Source organism: Ranitomeya variabilis, chromosome 2 (assembly GCF_051348905.1).
Source record: "Ranitomeya variabilis isolate aRanVar5 chromosome 2, aRanVar5.hap1, whole genome shotgun sequence".
NCBI lineage: Eukaryota > Metazoa > Chordata > Amphibia > Anura > Dendrobatidae > Ranitomeya > Ranitomeya variabilis.
In genome coordinates, this window is record NC_135233.1 from 530649185 (window position 1) to 530673027 (window position 23843).

Here is a 23843-nt window from a genome sequence, read left to right on the forward strand (position 1 = left end):
CGAAGACCGTGGGACGGGCAGGAAGAGCGCCGGGACTAGGTGAGTATGCGACACGCTCTCTCCCCCTCACACGCTGACCGTGACTCGAGTATAAGCCGAGAGGGGCACTTTCAGCCCAAAAATTTGGGCTGAAAATCTCGGCTTATATTCGAGTATATATGGTACTATTGTCAGAAAAATGTAAGGAGCGTAACATGGGTAGTTGACTCGATGGGTGTGGAGGACTGCCTGTCTCGATGGCCTACTGCTACAGGCAACACATGATTCAACCAGGAGTCTACACATTTCCAAAAATGTATTGGCAGACACCAACAAAGTAACATTGATTTCACCATAGTAGAAATAGTATAATAGGGACCGACAAATCTTCGACTACAGCCATCCCAGCAGATGACCAATTGGACAACCAACCAGGACTGCTCATGGAGAGGCCCCCAAATGCAGGGCAGCGGGGTACTCGGTACCGGGTCCCTCGGTCTCGGTTCTAGGGGTGTCACGGTGGCCCGACCCGGTCCATGGCCCTGCTAAGGGGCACTGTTGGAGCCAACATGGACAATTTATGTATCATATGAGCAAGGAACATTCCCTTAACTCTATATAACACACTACTGCAGCCAATGACAGTGTTCACATTGCCAGAAGATGATTGGACATTTGCCACAGAAGATACCGGAAGCAAGGGTGGAGTCATGGCTTGTATGTGGGTGTGGATGTGTATTGGTTTAATATATACTGTATGTAAGGATCAGTTATGTATCTTCTCCTTTTTTCCCAGTTTCCTCTGCCCTCTCCTACTACCCCTTCCCTTTAATTTACCCTTGTCCCTTAGTTAGACTTCCCTTATGTATGTCATTGTAAATACCTTGTTTGTAATAAATCCCCTTTTAAAGATCCAGTAGTTCTTGTTAATTAGTATTAACTGGCACCCCAAAACTCAGCAGATTCTACATTTGGCACCCCCAGACGGGACTGTGATTAAATTCCACAGAGAATCCGCAAGAAATTAATCTGCTTTATTTCACATTTGGAAAAAGTGTGGAAACCAAAGAATCGAGGAGTCTGGATCTTGATTTAAAAGAAAATATTGGTGAGTAAAGAATTTCCTTGAATATTATTTTGTGTGCTTGTATATATTGTGTTGTATTGACAGTTTGTTGTCGGATGCATTTAGCAAAAAGGAAATATCTTTTGTAGATAGGACAGTATTTTATATCAGAATTGGATCTGTGTTTTCTAAGTATAGGAGTATTGGAGCAAAGAGTTTAGACTTCTGGGAAGTTTGTAGTGTAAGGTCTAGCTTTTAGTTCTTTCACTTTGTAATTTTGTTTTGTAAAGTGTTTGCAGTTTGTTGCTGAAAATGGAGTTTGTGGAAAAGTTTGTGAAGAAGTATGCCTCTTCTGTTTATCATGTCAGTGTCGATAAATATTTGGAAGTCCAGTACAATGACTTGATAGCCCAATGTAAAATCTTTAATAATAAGTTGAATAGTAAAGTGCTGAGCAAGAATTTGAAAAAGGAAAAGTTAAGCAATGAAATTTCAGTATTGCTGAAGATGAAAGAGTTGGCTAAATTGAAAGAAGGAAGAAAGGAGGACATAGACAAAATTAGTGATTCTGTTATTGGAATTTCTGACAATACAAATAGTAAAATACATGGTTTGCAATCAGATGTAAATGAATTAGCTGTGAGAACTAGACAGTTGGAGGAACAATTGAAGGAGTGTAGACTGAGCCTCACTTCACATGCAGCTCAGGTTTAATCTTTAGAACTGAAAAATAGTCAAATGGAGAAGTTAAATGAAACACTGGAGAGTCATCTGGAAAGAAATGCAGCACTGACACAAGTCAATGTATGTACTCTTTCTAATGAGGGTACAATGGATGCCGGATATGGATCTCCTTTGATTGATAATTCTCCATTGCTCACTATTTCTGAGAAGCTTCATCTGTGTCAACTTCTTGGTAAATTTGAGTCACATATTTCTCCAGTTATTCTGTCCAATAGATTTGAACATGTTGTCCAACAGTATAATCTGAACAATAAAAATGCTTGGTCTCTATTAGGCCACGTTCACACTTTGCGGCGTCCCTCTGCGGGTTCTCCCGCAGCGGAATTGATAAATCTGCAGGGCAAAACCGCTGCGGTTATCCCTGCAGATTTATCGCGGTTTGTTCCGCGGTTTCCGCTGCGGGATTACTCTTATACTATTGATGCTGCATATGCAGCAATATGCAGCATCAATAGTAATGGTAAAAATAATAAAAATTGGTTATACTCACCCTCCGATGTCCGGATCTCCTCGGCGCTGCACGCGGCGCTCCGGTTCCAAAGATGCTGTGCTGAGAAGGACCTTCGTGACGTCACGGTCATGTGACCCGGGCGTCATCACGGTCATGTGACCGCGACGTCACCGCAGGTCCTGTTCGCACAGCAACTCTGACCGGCCGGCCGCGTGCAGCGCTGAGAGGTGAGTATAACATGATTTTTTATTTTTATTCTTTTTTTTACCCCAAATATGGTTCCCAGGGCCTGGAGGAGAGTCTCCTCTCCTCCACCCCGGGTACCACCCGCACATTAACCGCTTACTTCCCGCAACGTGGGCACAGCCCCATGCGGGAAGTAAGCGGTTCAATGCATTCCTATGGGTGCAGAATCGCAGCGATTCTGCACAAAGAAGTGACATGCTGCGGGTTTTAAACCGCTGCGTTTCTGCGCGGTTTTTCCCGCAGCATGTGCACAGCGGTTTGCGGTTTCCATAGGGTTTACATGTAAATGGAAACGCTATGGAAACTGCTGCGGACCCGCAGCATCAAAATCGTCACGGTTCCGCGGTAAAAACCGCAAAGTGTGAACGTGGCCTTACAAGTTTAGCTTCCAGGGCCAATTGCAGGACAACTAAAAACAGAACAAATGGGTGATAGTTGTAATGGTGCAGAGATAAGAAGGAAGGAATTACAACGCATCATAGGTGGACGAGATATTAGAGGTGAAAATGCCCTAGCAATGACCAGATTCAGGCGATATGATGATCCGTTGCTCTTTTGTAATAATTATCTGTGCCTATATAGGACTGTTTACAACTGTCTGGAAATGTCTCAGGATGATGCTAATTTCCTATGTTCAATGGCAAATCATTGTAATGTAGATTACACCACAAGAATGACTCTAAGGAATACTAGCTCCTATGAAAACTTTGTGAATATACAGTACTTAGGGACTGGTGTAATGAGTCTAAAGAACATGATGAGCTGTCAGAAAATGTATCTGCAGTATACAGACCCAGGAGGCAAGGATATGTTAGGTATTGTTATAAATGTGGTCAACCAGGACACATTAAACGCTATTGTAATACACCTAACATGTACCCAGAAAGCAAAGGTCATTCATTGCCCCAAGAAATTGATAGTGTTGAGGCTGAAGAGGAAAGTATCTCCTATAACACAGAGTTCATAGAGACATGTGAGGAGATAGGTAATGTAGAAGCTGGCCCTAATACAACTGCACCAAAACCAGAAACATTGTGGAGCCCAAATGACAAAAGTAAGACAGAAAAACGTCAGGAGATGTCATATAATAAACAACAAAAGGAAGGTGCTAATATCCCTATGATCGATCCATGGGTATCTCTACCATTCTGGTTATTTTGGAGTTGGTCACAAATTGCCCTACCACTGTTGCTAAACTGCCCAGCACCATTTGTCAATATGGTTGGGTAAACATAGAGACTTTGGCTGCCATGTTAGATGTGAATCAATTAGCATATGGATAATGGACAGGATAAAGTTATGTTTTGTATATGGTTTGAATTTGTGTTCTAACTATGTCTGTTTCTTTTTAGACTGGAGACCATGTATCACGTAATATTATAGCAAGGAGATTAACCAGTGTGTTTTGTTCAACAGGTCATATACAGCACTGTATCCATAGATGAAACAGGTTATTTCTCTGTAATAATTAACTATATGAATGCATTCTTAAGGCCAAATTTAAGTCCACGTGGTTTAGACAATGAGCTCAAAGTTAAAGGTTTAAGTAATTGTTTGCAAACAATTAAACGAGTAATCATCCCATTGTGATGACTGTGTATTGTATTTACCTAATGCATGATTGTTTGTTGTGTATGTATGTTCTTTATCTTGTTTCACAGGTAATAGTCTTCAATCAGGACCTGAAGTTGGATGGTTAATTTACATGATAGTGCCAACTAGTGCAAAGCTGAGGTTTCTATATGAAATCTGCAGATCCAGCTTGACCACTTTGCTCATCTTTAGTCATCATGAGACAGATAAAGTTGAGTTGCCCTAATTGTTTTATGTTTGTCTGTTTTATGTCGGACTGTGCAATGCATTGAATCACAGTATTATTTTTTTTTTTTCTCTTTTAAATATTCTTGTTGCTCAGAATTTTTTTTTTTTTTACATCCCTAATCATTATATTGAAATGTTTCTTACCTCACATTTAAATTTTATTTTTTTTCTCCCTTTCTTTTTGTTTGATACCAAGTTTTGGTATCAAAGGGGCGTAAGTGTAACAATTACCATGCAATACCATAAATGAAATGGTGTTAGAATTTTTCTAATTAAAATTTTATTTTTGGAATTTATTTTTCCAAGTTATTTATTTATTTTTTGATTCTTGTAAAAGAAACAATATATAGATTACAACTGCTAAGAATCTGATACTGCTCTTGTTCTTTATTTCCAGGATCTATGATGGAGCATAAATTTGCATCCTGGATAAGCTATGATTTGATGGCAATTTGATTCATAAACAACTTTTATGGAACATCTTCTTGACATGGATTAACCTGTATCTAAAAACTCGTGGAAGGCCATGTTTTAACCGGGCATTGGATACCCCTCATATACTGATACCGTGTGCAGCAAAATGAGTCGCATCGGATATATTGTTGTGAACTATTCATGTTCTGAATTTATTAGATATATTCAAAGCAGAAGGGGATTGTCTCAAAATATGACTAGCAAACATCATGATCAAAATGAATTAAATGAGGTTACCTATCTATTGGAAAACAATGCTAAGGGTTATTGGTGGGAGGTAATATTTTGTAATTCAAATGCAGCAAATGGCATTCTTAATTGTTTAATCCATCTGATTTTTTGTACTACTCATTATTTTTCTAATATTTCCCTGCTACTTCTGATTTTTTTTTGTACTACTCATTATTTCTCTAATTTTGTCCCTGCTACAAAATAGACATGTGCTATGTAACCTGTTACTTAAATAAGACGATTCAGATCGTAAATATGAAAGAACAAACCGCTGTTAAAATTGCATCATGTGACACAAATGTACAAAGTCACATTGAGTTAGAGGAAATCGTAGTATGTGAGAACTGTAACAGAAGAGGGCACAGTAGGAAAGACTGTATGATTCCAGAATGAAACAAAATAGGAAAATCCTAGTGGGAACAGAAATCAAGCTATAACTAAGTTAATTTTTTTTGGAGTGAATGTTGGCAGATGGTGAAGTGAATGTGTCAAGACTCCTTGCCCTAAGAAGAATTGACTACAGTGGTGAAGAGGATTATGGAATGGTAGCCTCTTAACAGTTATGTGTCATTCAGACACAAAGGGGCGTATGTTGGAGCCAACATGGACAATTTATGTATCATATGAGCAAGGAACATTCCCTTAACTCTACATAACAGCTAAAACCTACATCAAAGGAATTGACTATTAGATGTAACAGGTGGTCACACAAGTTCCTGGGGTGTGAAGTCCTCTGTTCTTTTAATAGAATAAAGAGAATCTACATTGTAGATGGACATTGTGTCTCCAACCTCTTGGAGGATACATAACCCCTGTGGTGTTGGGAGTGTAAGCTATTGTTCCTGAACTGAACATCTTATCTTTGACACACATTCCATGTGGATGTGAATTACAAGACATTGTTCTTCAGTTGGACATCTAGTCTCCAGCCTAAACGGAATGCCCTCAAGCCTTTTGACACCAGAACTTTATCTTAAATCCAAGGACGCCATCCAAAGGAAGGTGATGATTACTGCAGCCAATGACAGTGTTCACATTGACAGAAGATGATTGGACATTTGCCACAGAAGATACCGGAAGCAAGGGTGGAGTCATGGCTTGTATGTGGGTGTGGATGTGTATTGGTTTAATATATATGTAAGGATCAGTTATGTATCTTCTCCTTTTTTCCCAGTTTCCTCTGTCCTCTCCTACTACCCCTTCCCTTTAATTTACCCTTGTCCCTTAGTTAGACTTCCTTTATGTATGTCATTGTAAATACCTTGTTTGTAATAAATCCCCTTTTAAAGATCCAGTAGTTCTTGTTAATTAGTATTAACTGAAACCCCAAAACTCAGCAGATTCTACAGGCGCCCAAATAAAGGTGTAGGTGAGAGTTTGTCAAGTGTTCATGACGCCACCTGTGGTATTCGGTCAGGGTGACCGACGCTGCTAGGGGTCCGCTGGGGTGATGGAATGGCAGCTAGATGGTGTAACTTCCCACAGGTGAAGTATGTCCCCAGGGCTTCCCTTGATGAGTAGATGGTAATGGTTTAGGTCGCAGTAAGTGACGAGGACACAGGGTTGCAGTCTCTTTACCTTTTTACTGAAGGCTTCGGCATCCACAATCCAGAGCACTGCTAACAGGGCTGGCTGAGACCGGTCGGTCCGAAGGCACATCCAGAGTTCCCTTTGCAGGTGGAAATCAGTAGCCTTCCTACTAGTGCCTGTGTGTTGTAGCACTTCTCTGCTGAGCACCACGGGATAGTCCTCACAACTGTCGTGTATGTTTCTGTTCTCTCTCTCCGTCCCCCAGATGGTATGGATAGGACGCACCCGTATGACGGGGTAGGCCTGGAGTTATTTTATAGGGACCCTAGAGACGCCCCTCTCCCACAATTGCCTCCGTTGTCTTCATTAGGTGTAAAGGTGAGACAGCCAACCTAGAGTTAACTGCCCTGCCGTGGTTCAAAGTAATGCGTAGAGCCTATTACTTCCTCGGTGTTCCGGCCACCGGCTACGCGCCTCAGAAGGATGTTACCGATCTTATGGCAAGACTCCTTCTGGTGTTGTCTCCTTGCGCCGTGACTTCAATTCTCACTCTCCACAATCTACTTCGCTTCTTGTCCTTCCTTAGGAGACTGCCGCTATGCAGTGCAGGCCCAGCTCTGTAACGATCTGTCTCGTGCTAGGCCACTGTCAGGATCCCACACCTGACAGGTCCTCCCTGGAACTCTCCCAGGCTGCTTTCTGCCTAACTTCCTATCCAACCCCGCGTTTTACCCATGTGTGAGGAGTGGCCTAGTAGATAGGACCTTTTTCATCCCCTGGTGGCCGGAGTGTGAAGTGTCATGTGTGACTGTGATACCTGGCAAGGTGAACTTTAGTACAATCAGACGTACCATCACTCCTCCTGGTGGAAGAGCGACGTTACAGCAAAAACCAGACTCTGGGGCGCTGCACTCCCCCCACCCCCCGTTAAATCCAGTACTCCCGAACTGGCAAAAGAAGAACAACAATACATGTTAGCAAAAGACATACAAAATTTTGGAAATGCTGTAAACAATTAAATATATAACAGTGCTTCCCTTTATGGGAGGTGAGAACACTTGAACATTGCGAAAATCTTGGTCATGCACAGTTAATGACTCTCAGTTCAGTGAGTGCAACTTGAAACAGCAGGGATCCCGGGTAAACAAAGGGATCCCTTTTGAAAGTTTTGGAGCAATTCACTGTCCATTACTCCATTGTCCATTTTAAATCTGTAACAAAGATATATATACAAACATTTTTAACCAAACAGCAGCACCCGTTAATATTTCCAAGTTTTGTAGCGAATTGGGGTTTGATTCTTGGTGCTACGTATAGACCTCCGCATTGCCGGGGTTACTAGTGACCTAACAGGACCCGCTGTGCTTGCTATCGCTGGTGTAGTGCACTGTCTTCTAGCTACACTTCTAGTGAGTCTGGGTAGCACTGGTATGCTGGAGCTCTCAGGACCACTGATACTAATTGTGGGCATGGCAGATTCACGGATAGCAGAGGGAGGACTTGCCGATTCAACTGTTGGCACGGCATACTTTGTTGGAATCTGCTGTGGTTGAGTTACAGCCGGATTCGCATCGGCTATGGGAATCTGTTGGTGCAGAGTCTCTTTTGGCTCCAGATGATCTGGCATCACATTTGGTTCCGGTGGCTTCGGCTGACGAAACGTTAAGACAGGTACCACGATGGCCTGATTTATTCGAGTCCAAGACAGGGGAAAATCGCCAACAACAGTGTGTATCATCTTCTCCTCTTCTACGGGTGGAGATGTTCCTGGATCTGTTTCCCTATCTTTCAACTTATCAGGGCATATTTTGAGGTGGTCTCGGGATATTGCTGTCGAAGTTTCTCCACCATCTTTGCTGATGAGACAGACCTTCGTATTGTCGAAGTCGGATGGCAGGATGGTATAGGGTTCCGCTTCCCATTGGTCGTCAAGTTTGTGTAGTCTCCGCTTCCGTTTGAGTACTTGTTCACCTGGCGACAAGGGAATTGCAGGAGCATGCTGGTTGTAGTCCCTTTCTTGGTTTTGTCTGGCTTGGGCTAGACTTCTTTCCTGCATTTTGCGGTACCTTTGCTGCCTTTCTGTATCCCAATCTGCATCTGACGAGGTATCTTCGGGGGTTAGGACCCCCATGTCTAGATCAACAGGTAATTTACTAGATCTCCCTCGCATCAGATATGCTGGAGTGCAGTTGGTGGAATTCAGTGTGATGTGGTTGTACATGTCTACCAAGTCAGGCAACTTTGTTGGCCACAAGTTCCGTTCCTCCACAGGCAAGGTCTTCAGTAAGTCGATTACCACTTGGTTCATCTTCTCACACATCCCATTAGTTTGTGGTTGATACGGTGTTGTTCTGATCTTCTTACACCCGTATAAATTGCAGAATTCCTGGAACACCTCCTCTTCAAATGCTGGCCCTTGATCGGTCAGTACCTTCTCCGGGTACCCATGTGGTCTACAGAAGTACTGCTGGAAGGTTTTGGCGGCCGTCCTGGCTGTCAGATCATTGACAGGCACAACTACCAGAAATCTAGAGTAGTGGTCCACGATGGTGAGCGTGTAGACATAGCCTGACCGGCTGGGTGTTAACTTCACATGATCTAGCGCGACCAGTTCAAGCGGCCGTTTGGTGATGATAGGCTGCAGGGGAGCCCTTTAGCTGTCACGGTCCTTCCTGCGCAGGCTACATGGGCCACACTCGACACCACTTTTTGATGGCTTTCTTCATGCCAACCCAGTAGAACCTCCCACGTAGTAGACTCTCCAACTTCCTCCATCCGAAGTGTCCTGCCCCATCGTGGTACGCTCCCAGAACCATTGGCGCATCTTGCCTTGGGACTACTATCTACCATACCAACTCATGAGTGCATGGGTCGATGCCTCTTCGACACAGCTTACCATCGTGGATAAACAGTTTGCCTCTCCCCTTCCACAGTTGCTGTGTCTCTTGTGGATCATCCGGACTGGGATGCGAACCTGCCTGCGTCAGGAGCTCTTTCACCCGACGGACCGCGGGGTCACCATCCTGGGTCTCTGCCCATCCGTGGTGGGGCAGGGGATTCAGCGTGGCGTCCTGCTTGTTCTTGCGCCTGTTCTCCACATGATGGGAACACTGGGTGGCCTTGGGGCGATGGAAAGCGGGCAACTCTATCTCTTCAAGTGCTTCCGGGTCTTCTCCCGTTTCTGGCAAGTTGGGCATCCTGGACAATGCATCGGCATTCGCATTCTTGTGCCCTGCCCGGTACTTGATGGTGAAGTCGTAATTGGACAACCGGGCCATCCACCGCTGTTCCAAGGCACCAAGTTTTGCTGTGTCCAAGTATGTTAGTGGATTATTATCCATGAAGACGGTGAATTTTGTTGAGGCCAGGTAGTGCTTGAACCTCTCCGTCACTGCCCAAATGATGGCGAGGAACGCCAGCTTGAAGGAACTGTAGTTGTCCGGGTTCCTTTCAGTGGGACGAAGTTTCCTGCTGGCGTAAGCAATTACCCTCGCCTTGCCTTTCTGGACCTGGGACAACACGGCTCCTATTCCCATGTTGCTGGCATCCGTATACAGCAAACGGTTGGTCATATTCAGGGTAGGCCAGTACCTATTCTACCATCAGCGCCAACTTTAAGCAAGTGAAGGATCCCTCCAGTCCGTCGTTCCAATCAAATGTGGTATTCTTACCCTTGGTTTTCTTGGATTGGCCCACCAACAGGTCTTGCAGTGGCGTGGCTTTCTTGGTGAAGTCCTTGATAAACCTCCTGTAGTAGCCTACCAACCCGAGGAACTGCCGGACTTCATGGAGGTTGCCAGGCTTCGGCCAGTCTTTGATCACAGTGACCTTGTCAGGGTCTGGGGCTACACCTTCGGCACTCACTACATGGCCTAGGTACTGCACTTTGGGTTTTAGCAGATGGCATTTGGACGGTTTTACCTTTAAGCCAAAGTTGGACAGGGCTTCAAACACCTCGGCCAGGTGCTTCAGATGGTCCTCATAAGTCTTGGAGAAGACAATGACATCGTCCAGATATAGCAACACGGTTTCGAAATTCTTGTGTCCCAGACAGCACTCCATCATCCTCTGGAACGTTCCAGGGGCATTGCACAGTCCGAAGGGCATGTAGTTGAACTCGCAGAGACCCATCGGCGTCGTGAAGGCCATCTTTTCCTTGTCCGCCTCTGCCACGGGAACCTGCCAGTACCCACTGGTGAGATCCAACGTGGAGAAGTAGTTAGCAGATTTTAAAGCAGCCAAAGACTCCTCTATCCTGGGCAGTGGGTATGCATCCTTATGTGTAATGCGATTTAGCTGCCTATAATCAACACACATCCTCATTGTACCATCTTTCTTCCTAACGAGGACTAATGGAGCTGCCCAGGGGCTACAACTGTCTCTCACTACCCCAGCCTCCTTCATCTCTCACGACATGTCTTTGGCACACTGATAATGAGCTGGGGGTACAGGACGGTATCTCTCTTTTATGGGTGGATGATCTCCTGTGGGGATGTGATGTTGAATCCCTTTTACCTGCCCAAAATCTAGGGGGTGCTTGCTGAATACCCGCTCATACTCATGAACCACTCTGTAGGCCCTGTTATGATCTGGTGGCCTAAGAGCAGCATGAGACGTACTCTGGAGAAGGTGGTACCTGTACTGACCGCAGACCCTGAACTTAACACCGCAACTAGAAGTAGCCGTGGAATGTACCTATCACTCCCTAGACATCTCGACACAGCCGGAGGACTAATTACCCCTAGAGATTGAAAAAGGAAAACTATCTTGCCTCAGAGAAAATCCCCAAAGGATAGACAGCCCCCCACAAATATTGACTGTGAGAGGAGAGGGAAAAAACATACACAGACTGAAATCAGAATTTAGCAAAGGAGGCCACTTCTAGCTAAATAGAAAGGATAGGACAGAGTACTATGCGGTCAGTATTAAAACACTAGAAAATATCCACCACAGAAAATACAAAATCTCCACAGCTAACTAAACATATGGAGGGTATATCTGCATCTCCAGAGATACCAGCTTGGCTAAACAAATCCTTATACAGACCAAGCTGGACAAGACAAAAACATGGAAAAGAACTGAACAATAAGGCCACAGCATGTGGACAGCAAAAAATCAAGGCCAGAACTTATCTTTGTTGAAATGAACAGCAAAGCAGGAGAGACCAGGAAGGGATGTGAATCCTCCAGGAACAATGGACAACTGGCACTGACTAAAGGGTCAGGCAAGACTAAATAGCCCAGTCAGAATTGCAAAAAGTGAACACACCTGATAAATGCTGAGATTCAGAGACAGCAGCGCTACCACTTACAACCACCGGAGGGAGCCCAAGAGCAGAATTCACAACAGTACCCCCCCTTGAGGAGGGGTCACCGAACCCTCACCAGAGCCCCCAGGCCGATCCGGACGAGCCAAATGAAAGGCACGAACCAAATCCTCAGCATGAACATCGGAGGCAACAACTTAAGAATTATCCTCCTGGCCATAACCATTCCATTTGACAAGATACTGAAGCTTCCGCCTCGAAAAAAGAGAATCCAAAATCTTCTCAACCACATACTCCAACTCCCCATCAATCAACACCGGGGTAGGAGGATCAACAGAGGGAACAACGGGCACCACATATTTCCGCAACAAAGATCTATGAAAAACATTATGGATGGAAAAAGAGGCTGGAAGGGCCAAACGAAAAGACACTGGATTGATAATCTCAGAAATTCTATAAGGGCCAATAAACCGAGGCTTAAACTTAGGGGAAGAAACCTTCATAGGGACATGACGGGAAGACAAACAGACCAAATCCCCAACCCGAAGCCGGGAACCAACACACAGACGACGGTTAGCAAAACGCTGAGCCCCCTCCTGAGACAACACCAAATTGTCAACAACATGAGCCCAAATTTGCTGCAACCTGTCAACCACAGAGTCCACCCCAGGACAATCAGAAGGCTCAACCTGCCCCGAAGAAAAACGAGGATGAAAACCAGAGTTACAAAAGAAGGGTGAAAACAAGGTAGCAGAACTAGCCCGATTATTAAGGGCAAACTCGGCCAATGGCAAGAAAGCCACCCAATCATCCTGATCAGCAGACACAAAGCATCTCAAATAAGTTTCCAAAGTCTGATTAGTTCGCTCGGTTTGGCCATTTGTCTGAGGATGAAATGCGGAAGAAAAAGACAAATCAATGCCCAGCCTAGCACAAAAGGCCCGCCAAAACCTAGAAACAAACTGGGAACCTCTATCGGACACAATATTCTCCGGAATGCCATGCAAACGAACCACATGCTGAAAAAATAACAGAACCAAATCAGAAGAGGAAGGCAACTTAGGCAGAGGTACCAAATGAACCATCTTAGAAAACCGGTCACAAACCACCCAGATAACTGATATCCTCTGGGAAACCGGAAGATCCGAAATAAAATCCATAGAAATATGCGTCCAAGGCCTCTCAGGGACCGGCAAAGGCAAAAGCAACCCACTAGCATGGGAACAGCAAGGCTTGGCCCGCGCACAAGTCCCACGGGACTGCACAAAAGAACGCACATCCCGTGACAAAGAAGGCCACCAAAAGGACCTACCAACCAAATCTCTGGTAACAAAAATTCGAGGATGACCAGCCAACACAGAACAATGAACCTCCGAAATCACTTTACTAGTCCATCTGTCAGGAACAAACAGTTTTCCCACTGGACAGCGGTTAGGTTTATCAGCCTGAAATTCCTGAAGAACCCGTCGTAAATCAGGGGAGATGGCATAAAGAATCACCCCTTCCTTCAGAATGCCGACCGGCTCAAGGACCCCAGGAGAATCAGGCAAAAAGCTCCTAGAGAGGGCATCAGCCTTAACATTCTTAGAACCCGGAAGATACGAGACCACAAAATCAAAACGGGAGAAAAACAGGGACCATCCGGGCCTGTCTAGGATTCAGCCGTTTGGCAGACTCGAGGTAAATCAGATTCTTATGATCGGTCAAGACCACAATACGGTGCTTGGCCCCCTCAAGCCAATGTCGCCACTCCTCAAATTCCCACTTCATAGCCAACAACTCACGATTGCCGACATCATAATTGCGTTCCGCAGGCGAAAACTTTCGAGAAAAGAAGGCACACGGTTTCATAAAGGAACCATCAGAATTCCTCTGAGACAAAACGGCCCCTGCCCCAATCTCAGAAGCGTCAACCTCAACCTGAAAAGGAAGAGAAACATCCGGCTGACGCAACACAGGGGCAGAAGTAAATCGGCGTTTAAGCTCCTGAAAGGCAGAAACAGCCGCAGAAAACCAATTCGTCACATCAGCGCCTTTCTTCGTCAAATCGGTCAGGGGTTTAACCACACTGGAGAAGTTGGCAATGAAACGGCGATAAAAATTAGCAAAGCCCAAAAATTTTTTAAGGCTCTTCACGGATGTGGGCTGGATCCAATCATGAATGGCCTGAACCTTAACCGGTTACATTTCTATAGATGAGGGAGAAAAAATGAAGCCCAAAAAAGAAATCTTCTGTACTTCAAAGAGGCACTTAGACCCCTTCACAAACAAGGCATTATCACGAAGGATCTGAAATACCATCCTGACTTGTTTCACATGAGACTCCCAATCATCTGAAAAAATCTAAATATCATCCAAATATACAATCATGAATTTATCAAGATAATTCCGAAATATATCATGCATGAAGGACTGAAACACAGATGGAGCATTAGAGAGTCCGAATGGCATCACAAGGTATTCAAAATGGCCTTCGAGCATATTAAACGCAGTTTTCCATTCGTCACCCTGCTTAATACGAACAAGATTATATGCCCCTCGAAGGTCAATCTTAGTAAACCAATTAGCCCCCTTAATCCTAGCAAACAGATCAGAAAGCAAAGGCAAAGGGTATTGGAATTTGACAGTGATCTAATTCAAGAGGCGATAATCAATACAGGGTCTCAAGGAGCCATCTTTTTTGGCAACAAAAAAAAAACTTGCTCCCAATGGTGAAGAAGATGGCCGAAAATGCCCCTTCTCCAAGGATTCCTTCACATAGCTCCGCATGGCGGTATGTTCTGGCACAGACAGGTTGAAAAGTCGGCCCTTAGGGAACTTACAGCCTGGAATCAAGTCAATAGCACAATCACAGTCCCTATGCAGTGGAAGGGAACTGGACTTGGGCTCATTGAATACATCCTGGAAATCTGACAAAAACTCAGGAATTTCAGAAGAGGGGGAGGAGGCAATTGACATCAAAGGAACGTCACCATGAACCCCCTGACAACCCCAACTAGTCACAGACATAGATTTCCAATCTAATACCGGATTATGCACCTGTAACCATGGGAAACCCAGCACAATAGCATCATGCAAATTATGCAACACCAGAAAACGACAATCTTCCTGATGGGCTGGCGCCATGCACATGGTCAGCTGTGTCCAAAACTGAGGTTTATTTTTAGCCAACGGTGTAGCATCAATGCCCCTCAAAGGAATAGGACTCTGCAAAGGCTGCAAGAGGAAACCACAAAGTCTGGCAAATTCTAAGTCCATTAAGTTTAGAGCGGCGCCTGAATCCACAAATGCCATGACAGAAAATGACGATAATGAGCAGATCAGGGTCAGAGATAACAGAAATTTAGGTTGTACAGTACTGATGGTAACAGAACTAGCGATTCTCTTGGTACGTTTAGGGCAATCAGAAATAACATGAGCAGAATCGCCGCAGTAAAAACTCAACCTATTCTGACATCTGAATCCTTGTCGTTCAGCTCTAGACACAATCCTATCACACTGCATAGGCTCAGGACTCCGCTCGGAAGACAATGCCATAGTGTGCACAACTCTGCGCTCGCGCAAGTGCCGATCAATCTGAATGGCCAGAGACATAGAATCACTCAGACCAGCAGGCGTGGGGAACCCCACCATAAAATCTTTAACGGATTCAGAAAGACCCTTTCTGAAAATTGCCGCCAAGGCATCCTCATTCCATTTAGTCAGTACAGACCATTTTCTAAATTTCTGGCAATATGATTCTGCCGCTTCTTGACCCTGACACAGGGCCAACAAGGTCTTCTCAGCATGATCCACTGAATTAGGTTCATCGTACAATAACCCAAGCGCCTGAAAAAAGGTGTCTACATTAAGCAACGCCGGATTCCCAGGTTCCAGGGCAAATGCCCAATCCTGGGGGTCACCACGCAGCAGAGACATAACAATTTTAACCTGCTGGATGGGATCACCAGAGGAACGGGGTTTCAGAGCAAAAAACAGTTTATAGTTATTTTTAAAGCTCAAAAATTGGGACCTGTCCCCAAAAAACAAATCATGAGTTGGAATTCTAGGCTCTAAAACCGGAGTCTGAACGATATAATCGGAAATACCCTGTACTCTAGCAGCAAGTTGATCCACACGAGAAGCCAATCCCTGCACATCCATACCAGCGCCGAACTCCTGAGCCACCCAGAGGTAAAGAGGGAAGAAAAAAAAAAACACAACAGACTACAGAAAAAAAAATGGCTCAGCACTTTCCTTCCCTTCTTCTGAGATGCGGTTAACTCATTGTTGGCCAGTTGTACTGTTATGATCTGGTGGCCTAAGAGCAGCATGAGACGTACTCTGGAGAAGGTGGTACCTGTACTGACCGCAGACCCTGAACTTAACACTGCAACTAGAAGTAGCCGTGGAATGTACCTATCACTCCCTAGACATCTCGACACAGCCGGAGGACTAATTACCCCTAGAGATAGAAAAGGGAAAACTATCTTGCCTCAGAGAAAATCCCCAAAGGATAGACAGCCCCCCACAAATATTGACTGTGAGAGGAGAGGGAAAAACATACACAGACTGAAATCAGAATTTAGCAAAGGAGGCCACTTCTAGCTAAATAGAAAGGATAGGACAGAGTACTATGCGGTCAGTATTAAAACACTAGAAAATATCCACCACAGAAAATACAAAATCTCCACAGCTAACTAAAGATATGGAGGGTATATCTGCATCTCCAGAGATACCAGCTTGGCTAAACACATCCTTATACAGACCAAGCTGGACAAGACAAAAACATGGAAAAGAACTGAACAATAAGGCCACAGCATGTGGACAGCAAAAAATCAAGGCCAGAACTTATCTTTGTTGAAATGAACAGCAAAGCAGGAGAGACCAGGCAGGGATGCGAATCCTCCAGGAACAATGGACAACTGGCACTGACTAAAGGGTCAGGCAAGACTAAATAGCCCAGTCAGAATTGCAAAAAGTGAACACACCTGATAAATGCTGAGATTCAGAGACAGCAGCGCTACCACTTACAACCACCGGAGGGAGCCCAAGAGCAGAATTCACAACAAGGCCCCCTGTTTCTGGTGTGATGGGGTAGAGTCAGTGCCCACGTGTAATTCCTGACACCAATCTCTTGTTTGCCCTGCAGAGCCACTGTTCTCCACCTGGTTGGACGGGACCATGGGTTCAGGTGCCTGTATCACACTATTATCAACAGTAAATAGTTTGGCAAGTGTGGCATATTTGGTTAGGTGGATCTCTTCCTCTCCACAATTAAGGATGCGTACTGGCACCCTCCCCTAGCGGACCTCAACCACCCCTCGGGCTGTCAGGAGGGTAGGCCTACTATCTGAATATACAGGTTCTACCAGGGCCTGGTAATCTTTACCCCTGAGGCCTATTGCTGCCCGACACCATATTAACATTTCACTCCTGGGGGGTATTGCAATGGGGGTGGAATCACTCACTGTGACATGGCCAATTTCACCACCAGTCAGTTCTACCTGTTGTCTCTGCATCAGAGCTCTGATTTCTTTCTGCAGGGCACGTTGTTCACTGTAACCAGCTGTTTCTGCCACCTGCTGTAACAAGACAATAACCTCTGCAAGACAATTTTCTATGACATTAGTACCAATGGTCATCATGGGGTTACATTCACGTCAGTCAATGACAACAATTAATAAGCAGCAATTAAGACTAAAGCGTATTGCTCCAGATAAACTGACTATCAAATTTCATATACTCCAGCATAGACAGAAAAATTCTTAAAATTTAACTTTTAATACATGTACCTAAAAGAAACCAACTTGTTTTAAAATCAATAAATTGAGAACAGTGCTCATGATTACCAGTGCATTAATAAAATGGCACGATCTCACCCATTTGTCGCCTCCTGATTTTCTGAAGGTTCCTGTGGCCTCAGGATCCGTGAAGCTTGTAGTAATGGGGAGAATAGAATACCTTAGAGGGGGGGGATAGAGGGGACAGGACCTATTTTCCCTGTCGTGCCCTGTGTGGAAAGCTCCCGCCCTCACAAGGGCAGTACCCAAATATGAGCCTGTTGCAGTGACACCCTTGGCAAATGTATCCACCCTGGAAATGTGTTTCCCTAACTCTTCCCAACGCGTTTCCTCCCCTGTTCAGGGGGTTCATCAGGGGAAGTTGCCCAGGTTAAAGGGGGTATTTTGCAGTGGCAAGAATACCCTCCAGTAATAACAAATTCTCCAGTGTGAGGAGCAAAGTGGTCTCTATCACACTAGGTTCTGAATGCCATTAAATAGTAGGAGAGGTAGGAGGTACCACTTTCTGGCGTCTGTCATCACTTCCTGTGTAACAGGATGATCATACGTTACACTTTATTAGATTATGACCAGCACTAGAAATAAACAAAGATTTTGGGGTCATTGTCATTTCCCATCCGTATGTTTTCTATTTGTGCTTTCTTTACTGGGTTATTTCACCTGATCGCCGCGATACTACACTTACAGGCTCCCTGGTCATGTGACCAAGGTCCTGGTTAGCTACCTGTTAGCAACCGATTGTTATGATGTACGGCGCATGCGCTAACACTCACAGGTCCTGGTCGGCAGGCTGTGTCTACCGTCAGACGCGCCTGCGTCTTCCTGTCTTATTAGCTGCATCAGGTTATTTACCTGATCTCCATGAGGCTGTGCTTGCGTTTACAGTTTAGCAGGTAACCCGGTCACATGTCCACAGGTCCTGCAAATGCAGTTAACCCGGTCACATGCTTACAGGTCCTGATTCACTTCCGGAAAGCACCCGATTATTGTTACCAGGGACGCTTGCGCTACTGCTCGCTGGTCACCGCTGATATGCAGTGCCTGCCAGTAAGCGCTCATACGCCCCTTGCTATAGATACTGATTTATTTTACTTGTTGGGCACTTGTGTGTACTTTCAATTATTACCATAACCGCTTAAGTGCCTTAAGTTCAACATACAGGAGTTCTTCACACACTCCAGGTTACCAATCAGTACAATTTAAATATAGTTATTACGCATGCGCTCTACCATATCTGATCTCTTTTAGATGGTCATGAAATAGACCTTACTAGCATCGCCAAAAAAGGCGACCATAAAGGAAGGTTAAAATATTGACCTACAGAACTGAGCCCCGACTGAACTAACAGATTATGGGGGCACTCTACTTCACTGTATAAAGAACGGTTACCCATAAATGGGGTGTGAATTATATTGTTTGACAGTGTCTTAGACCTATATGTATCGAAAGATAAGGAGGTACTGTGAGGTATAATGGTGGTATGGACATTGTTCTGTTGTCATCATGCATCTATATGGAACTATGCTAGTAAGGTCTATTTCATGACCATCTAAAAGAGATCAGATATGGTAGAGCGCATGCATAATATAAATATTTAAATTGTACTGATTGGTAACCTGGAGTGTGTGAAGAACTCCTGTATGTTGAACTTAAGGCACTTAAGCGGTTATGGTAATAATTGAAAGTACACACAAGTGCCCAACAAGTAAAATAAATCAGTATCTATAGCAAGGGGCGTATGAGCGCTTACTGGCAGGCACTGCATATCAGCGGTGACCAGCGAGCAGTAGCGCAAGCGTCCCTGGTAACAATAATCGGGTGCTTTCCGGAAGTGAATCAGGACCTGTAAGCATGTGACCGGGTTAACTGCATTTGCAGGACCTGTGGACATGTGACCGGGTTACCTGCTAAACTGTAAACGCAAGCACAGCCTCATGGAGATCAGGTAAATAACCTGATGCAGCTAATAAGACAGGAAGACGCAGGCGCGTCTGACGGTAGACACAGCCTGCCGACCAGGACCTGTGAGTGTTAGCGCATGCGCCGTACATCATAACAATCGGTTGCTAACAGGTAGCTAACCAGGACCTTGGTCACATGACCAGGGAGCCTGCAAGTGTAGTATCGCGGCGATCAGGTGAAATAACCCAGTAAAGAAAGCACAAATAGAAAACATACGGAGGGGGAATGACAATGACCCCAAAATCTTTGTTTATTCCTAGTGCTGGTCATAATCTAATAAAGTGTAACGTATGATCATCCTGTTACACAGGAAGTGATGACAGACGCCAGAAAGTGGTACCTCCTACCTCTCCTACTATTTAATGGCATTCAGAACCTAGTGTGATAGAGACCACTTTGCTCCTCACACTGGAGAATTTGTTATTACTGGAGGGTATTCTTGCCACTGCAAAATACCCCCTTTAACCTGGGCAACTTCCCCTGATGAACCCCCTGAACAGGGGAGGAAACGCGTTGGGAAGAGTTAGGGAAACACATTTCCAGGGTGGATACATTTGCCAAGGGTGTCACTGCAACAGGCTCATATTTGGGTACTGCCCTTGTGAGGGCGGGAGCTTTCCACACAGGGCACGACAGGGAAAATAGGTCCTGTCCCCTCTATCCCCCCCCTCTAAGGTATTCTATTCTCCCCATTACTACAAGCTTCACGGATCCTGAGGCCACAGGAACCTTCAGAAAATCAGGAGGCGACAAATGGGTGAGATCGTGCCATTTTATTAATGCACTGGTAATCATGAGCACTGTTCTCAATTTATTGATTTTAAAACAAGTTGGTTTCTTTTAGGTACATGTATTAAAAGTTAAATTTTAAGAATTTTTCTGTCTATGCTGGAGTAAATGACAACAATTACAATTCCTTGGGCCTCCAATTCTTCCCTGCTCCACTTTAATGGTGAACTCTTTGTACCCCACTTGTGGCAATGGCTGACCATTACTGGCTATTATAGTGAAATCATCATCGGGGCCAAGAGTAATGTCGGTGTCCTCCCAATAACGTTTATAAAGGATGTAAGGCATAGTTGTCACTAGGGTTGAGCGAAACGGGTCGTTCATTTTCAAAAGTCGCCGACTTTTGGCTAAGTCGGCGTCTCATGAAACCCGATCCGACCCCTGTGCTTGTCGGCCATGCGGTACGCGACTTTCGCGCCAAAGTCGCATTTCAATGACGCGAAAAGCGCCATTTCTCAGCCAATGAAGGTGAACGCAGAGTGTGGGCAGCGTAATGACATAGGTCCTGGTCCCCACCATCTTAGAGAAGGGCATTGCAGTGATTGGCTTGCTGTCTGCGGCGTCACAGGGGCTATAAAGGGGCGTTCCCGCCGACCGCCATCTTACTGCTGCTGATCTGAGCTTAGGGAGAGGTTGCTGCCGCTTCGTCAGAAGCAGGGATAGCGTTAGGCAGGGTCCACTAACCACCAAACCGCTTGTGCTGTAGCGATTTCCACTGTCCAACACCACCTTCGGTGTGCAGGGACAGTGGAAGCTATTTTTTTTTTTTTTTTCCCCTCAGCGCTGTAGCTCATTGGGCTGCCCTAGAAGGCTCCGTGATAGCTGTATTGCTGTGTGTACGCCACTGTGGAAACCAACTGCTTTTTTCAAAGCACATATCCTCTTGTTCCTTCCTTTCTGCACAGCTATCTTTTTTGTTTGTCCACACTTTTTATTTAATTTGTGCATCAGTCCACTCCTATTGCTGCCTGCCATACCTGGCTTACATTACTGCAGGGAGATAGTAATTGTAGGACAGTCCCTGTTTTTTTTTTTTTTTTTTTGTGGAAGATTAAGATTAGCATTTCTGCTACAGTGCCATCCCTGTGTGTGCCATCTCTCACTGAGTGGGCCATAGAAAGCCTATTTATTTTTTTCCTTGATTTGTGTTCTAAAATCTACCTCAACACAAAAACACTACATCAATCAGTGGGAGAAAAATATTGGCCTCAGTCAGGGCTTGTGTCATGGTTCTCAAATGGCAAGAGAACGTAGTAGAAAATACAAATGGACTAGCTCTTGGAAGATGGGAACTCGAGCTGACCGTGAGCTAAACCTACCGCAACAACTAACAGTGGCCGGGTAGCGTGCCTACGTTTTTATCCCTAGACGCCCAGCGCCAGCCGGAGAACTGACTGACCCTAGCAGAGGAAAATACAGACCTGGCTTACCTCTAGAGAAATTTTCCCCAAAAGGCAGACAGTAGCCCCCACATATATTGTCGGTGATTTCAGAGGAAATTGACATACGAAGTATGAAGATAGGTTTAGCAAATTGAGGTCCGCTTACTAGATAGTAGGAAGACAGAAAAGGGAACTTCACGGTCAGCTGAAAACCCTTTCAAAATACCATCCTGAAATTACTTTAAGACTCTAATATCAACTCATGACACCAGAGTGGCAATTTCAGCTCACAAGAGCTTCCAGTCTCAGAAATATACTATCACAGAGAACTGGAACAAAAATGCTAAACAAACTTAGGACTACAAGTCCAACTTAGCTGGTAGTAGTCTAGGAGCAGGAACATGCAACAGAAAGGCTTCTGGTAACATTGATGGCCGGCATAGAAATGACTGAGGAGCAAGGCTAAATAGAAAACTCCCACCTCCTGATGGAAACAGGTGAACAGAGGAGATGAAGCACACAAGTTCAGTACCACCAGTGACCACCGGGGGAGCCCAGAAACCAAATTCACAACAGTACCCCCCCCTCAAGGAGGGGGCACCGAACCCTCACCAGAACCACCAGGGCGATCAGGATGAGCCCTATGAAAGGCACGGACCAAATCGGAGGCATGAACATCAGAGGCTGTCACACAAGAATTATCCTCCTGACCGTAGCCCTTCCACTTGACCAAATACTGAAGTCTCCGTCTGGAAACACGGGAGTCCAAGATCTTCTCGACAACGTACTCCAACTCACCCTCAACCAACACCGGAGCAGGAGGCTCAACGGAAGGCACAACCGGTACCTCATACCTGCGCAACAATGACCGATGGAAGACATTATGAATAGAAAAAGATGCAGGGAGGTCCAAACGAAAGGACACAGGGTTAAGAATCTCCAATATCTTGTACGGGCCGATGAACCGAGGCTTAAACTTAGGAGAAGAAACCTTCATAGGGACAAAACGAGAAGACAACCACACCAAGTCCCCAACACAAAGACGAGGACCAACCCGACGACGGCGGTTGGCAAAATGCTGAGTCTTCTCCTGGGACAACTTCAAATTGTCCACCACATGCCCCCAAATCTGATGCAACCTCTCCACCACAGCATCCACTCCAGGACAATCCGAAGACTCCACCTGACCGGAAGAGAAACGAGGATGAAACCCCGAATTACAGAAGAAAGGAGAAACCAAGGTGGCAGAACTAGCCCGATTATTGAGGGCAAACTCCGCCAAGGGCAAAAAGGCAACCCAATCATCCTGATCCGCAGACACAAAACACCTCAAATAAGTCTCCAAGGTCTGATTAGTTCGCTCGGTCTGGCCATTAGTCTGAGGATGGAAAGCAGACGAAAAAGACAAATCAATGCCCATCCTAGCACAGAACGCTCGCCAAAATCTAGACACGAATTGGGTTCCCCTGTCAGAAACGATATTCTCCGGAATACCATGCAAGCGAACCACATTTTGAAAAAACAGAGGAACCAGCTCGGATGAGGAAGGCAATTTAGGCAAGGGAACCAAATGGACCATCTTAGAGAAACGGTCACACACCACCCAGATGACAGACATCTTCTGAGAAACAGGGAGATCAGAAATAAAATCCATGGAGATGTGAGTCCAAGGCCTCTTCGGAATAGGCAAGGATAACAACAATCCACTAGCCCGAGAACAACAAGGCTTGGCCCGAGCACAAACATCGCAAGACTGCACAAAACCTCGCACATCTCGCGACAGGGAAGGCCACCAGAAGGACCTAGCCACCAAATCCCTGGTACCAAAGATTCCAGGATGACCTGCTAACGCAGAAGAATGGACCTCCGAGATGACTCTACTGGTCCAATCATCAGGAACAAACATTCTACCAGGCGGGCAACGATCAGGTCTATCCGCCTGAAACTCCTGCAAGACCCGTCGCAAGTCTGGGGAAACAGCAGATAATATCACTCCATCCTTAAGGATACCTGTAGGTTCAGAATTACCAGGGGAATCAGGCTCAAAACTCCTAGAAAGGGCATCCGCCTTCACATTTTTAGAACCCGGTAGGTATGAAACCACAAAATTAAACCGAGA

At 45.2% G+C, this 23843-nt stretch overlaps 1 pseudogene; it reads left to right on the plus strand.

Annotated features, from left to right (window-relative positions):
• The first annotated feature begins 610 nt into the window (after positions 1-610).
• On the plus strand, positions 611-6210 carry LOC143803873 (posterior protein-like; annotated as a pseudogene).
• Positions 6211-23843: the final 17633 nt, after the last annotated feature.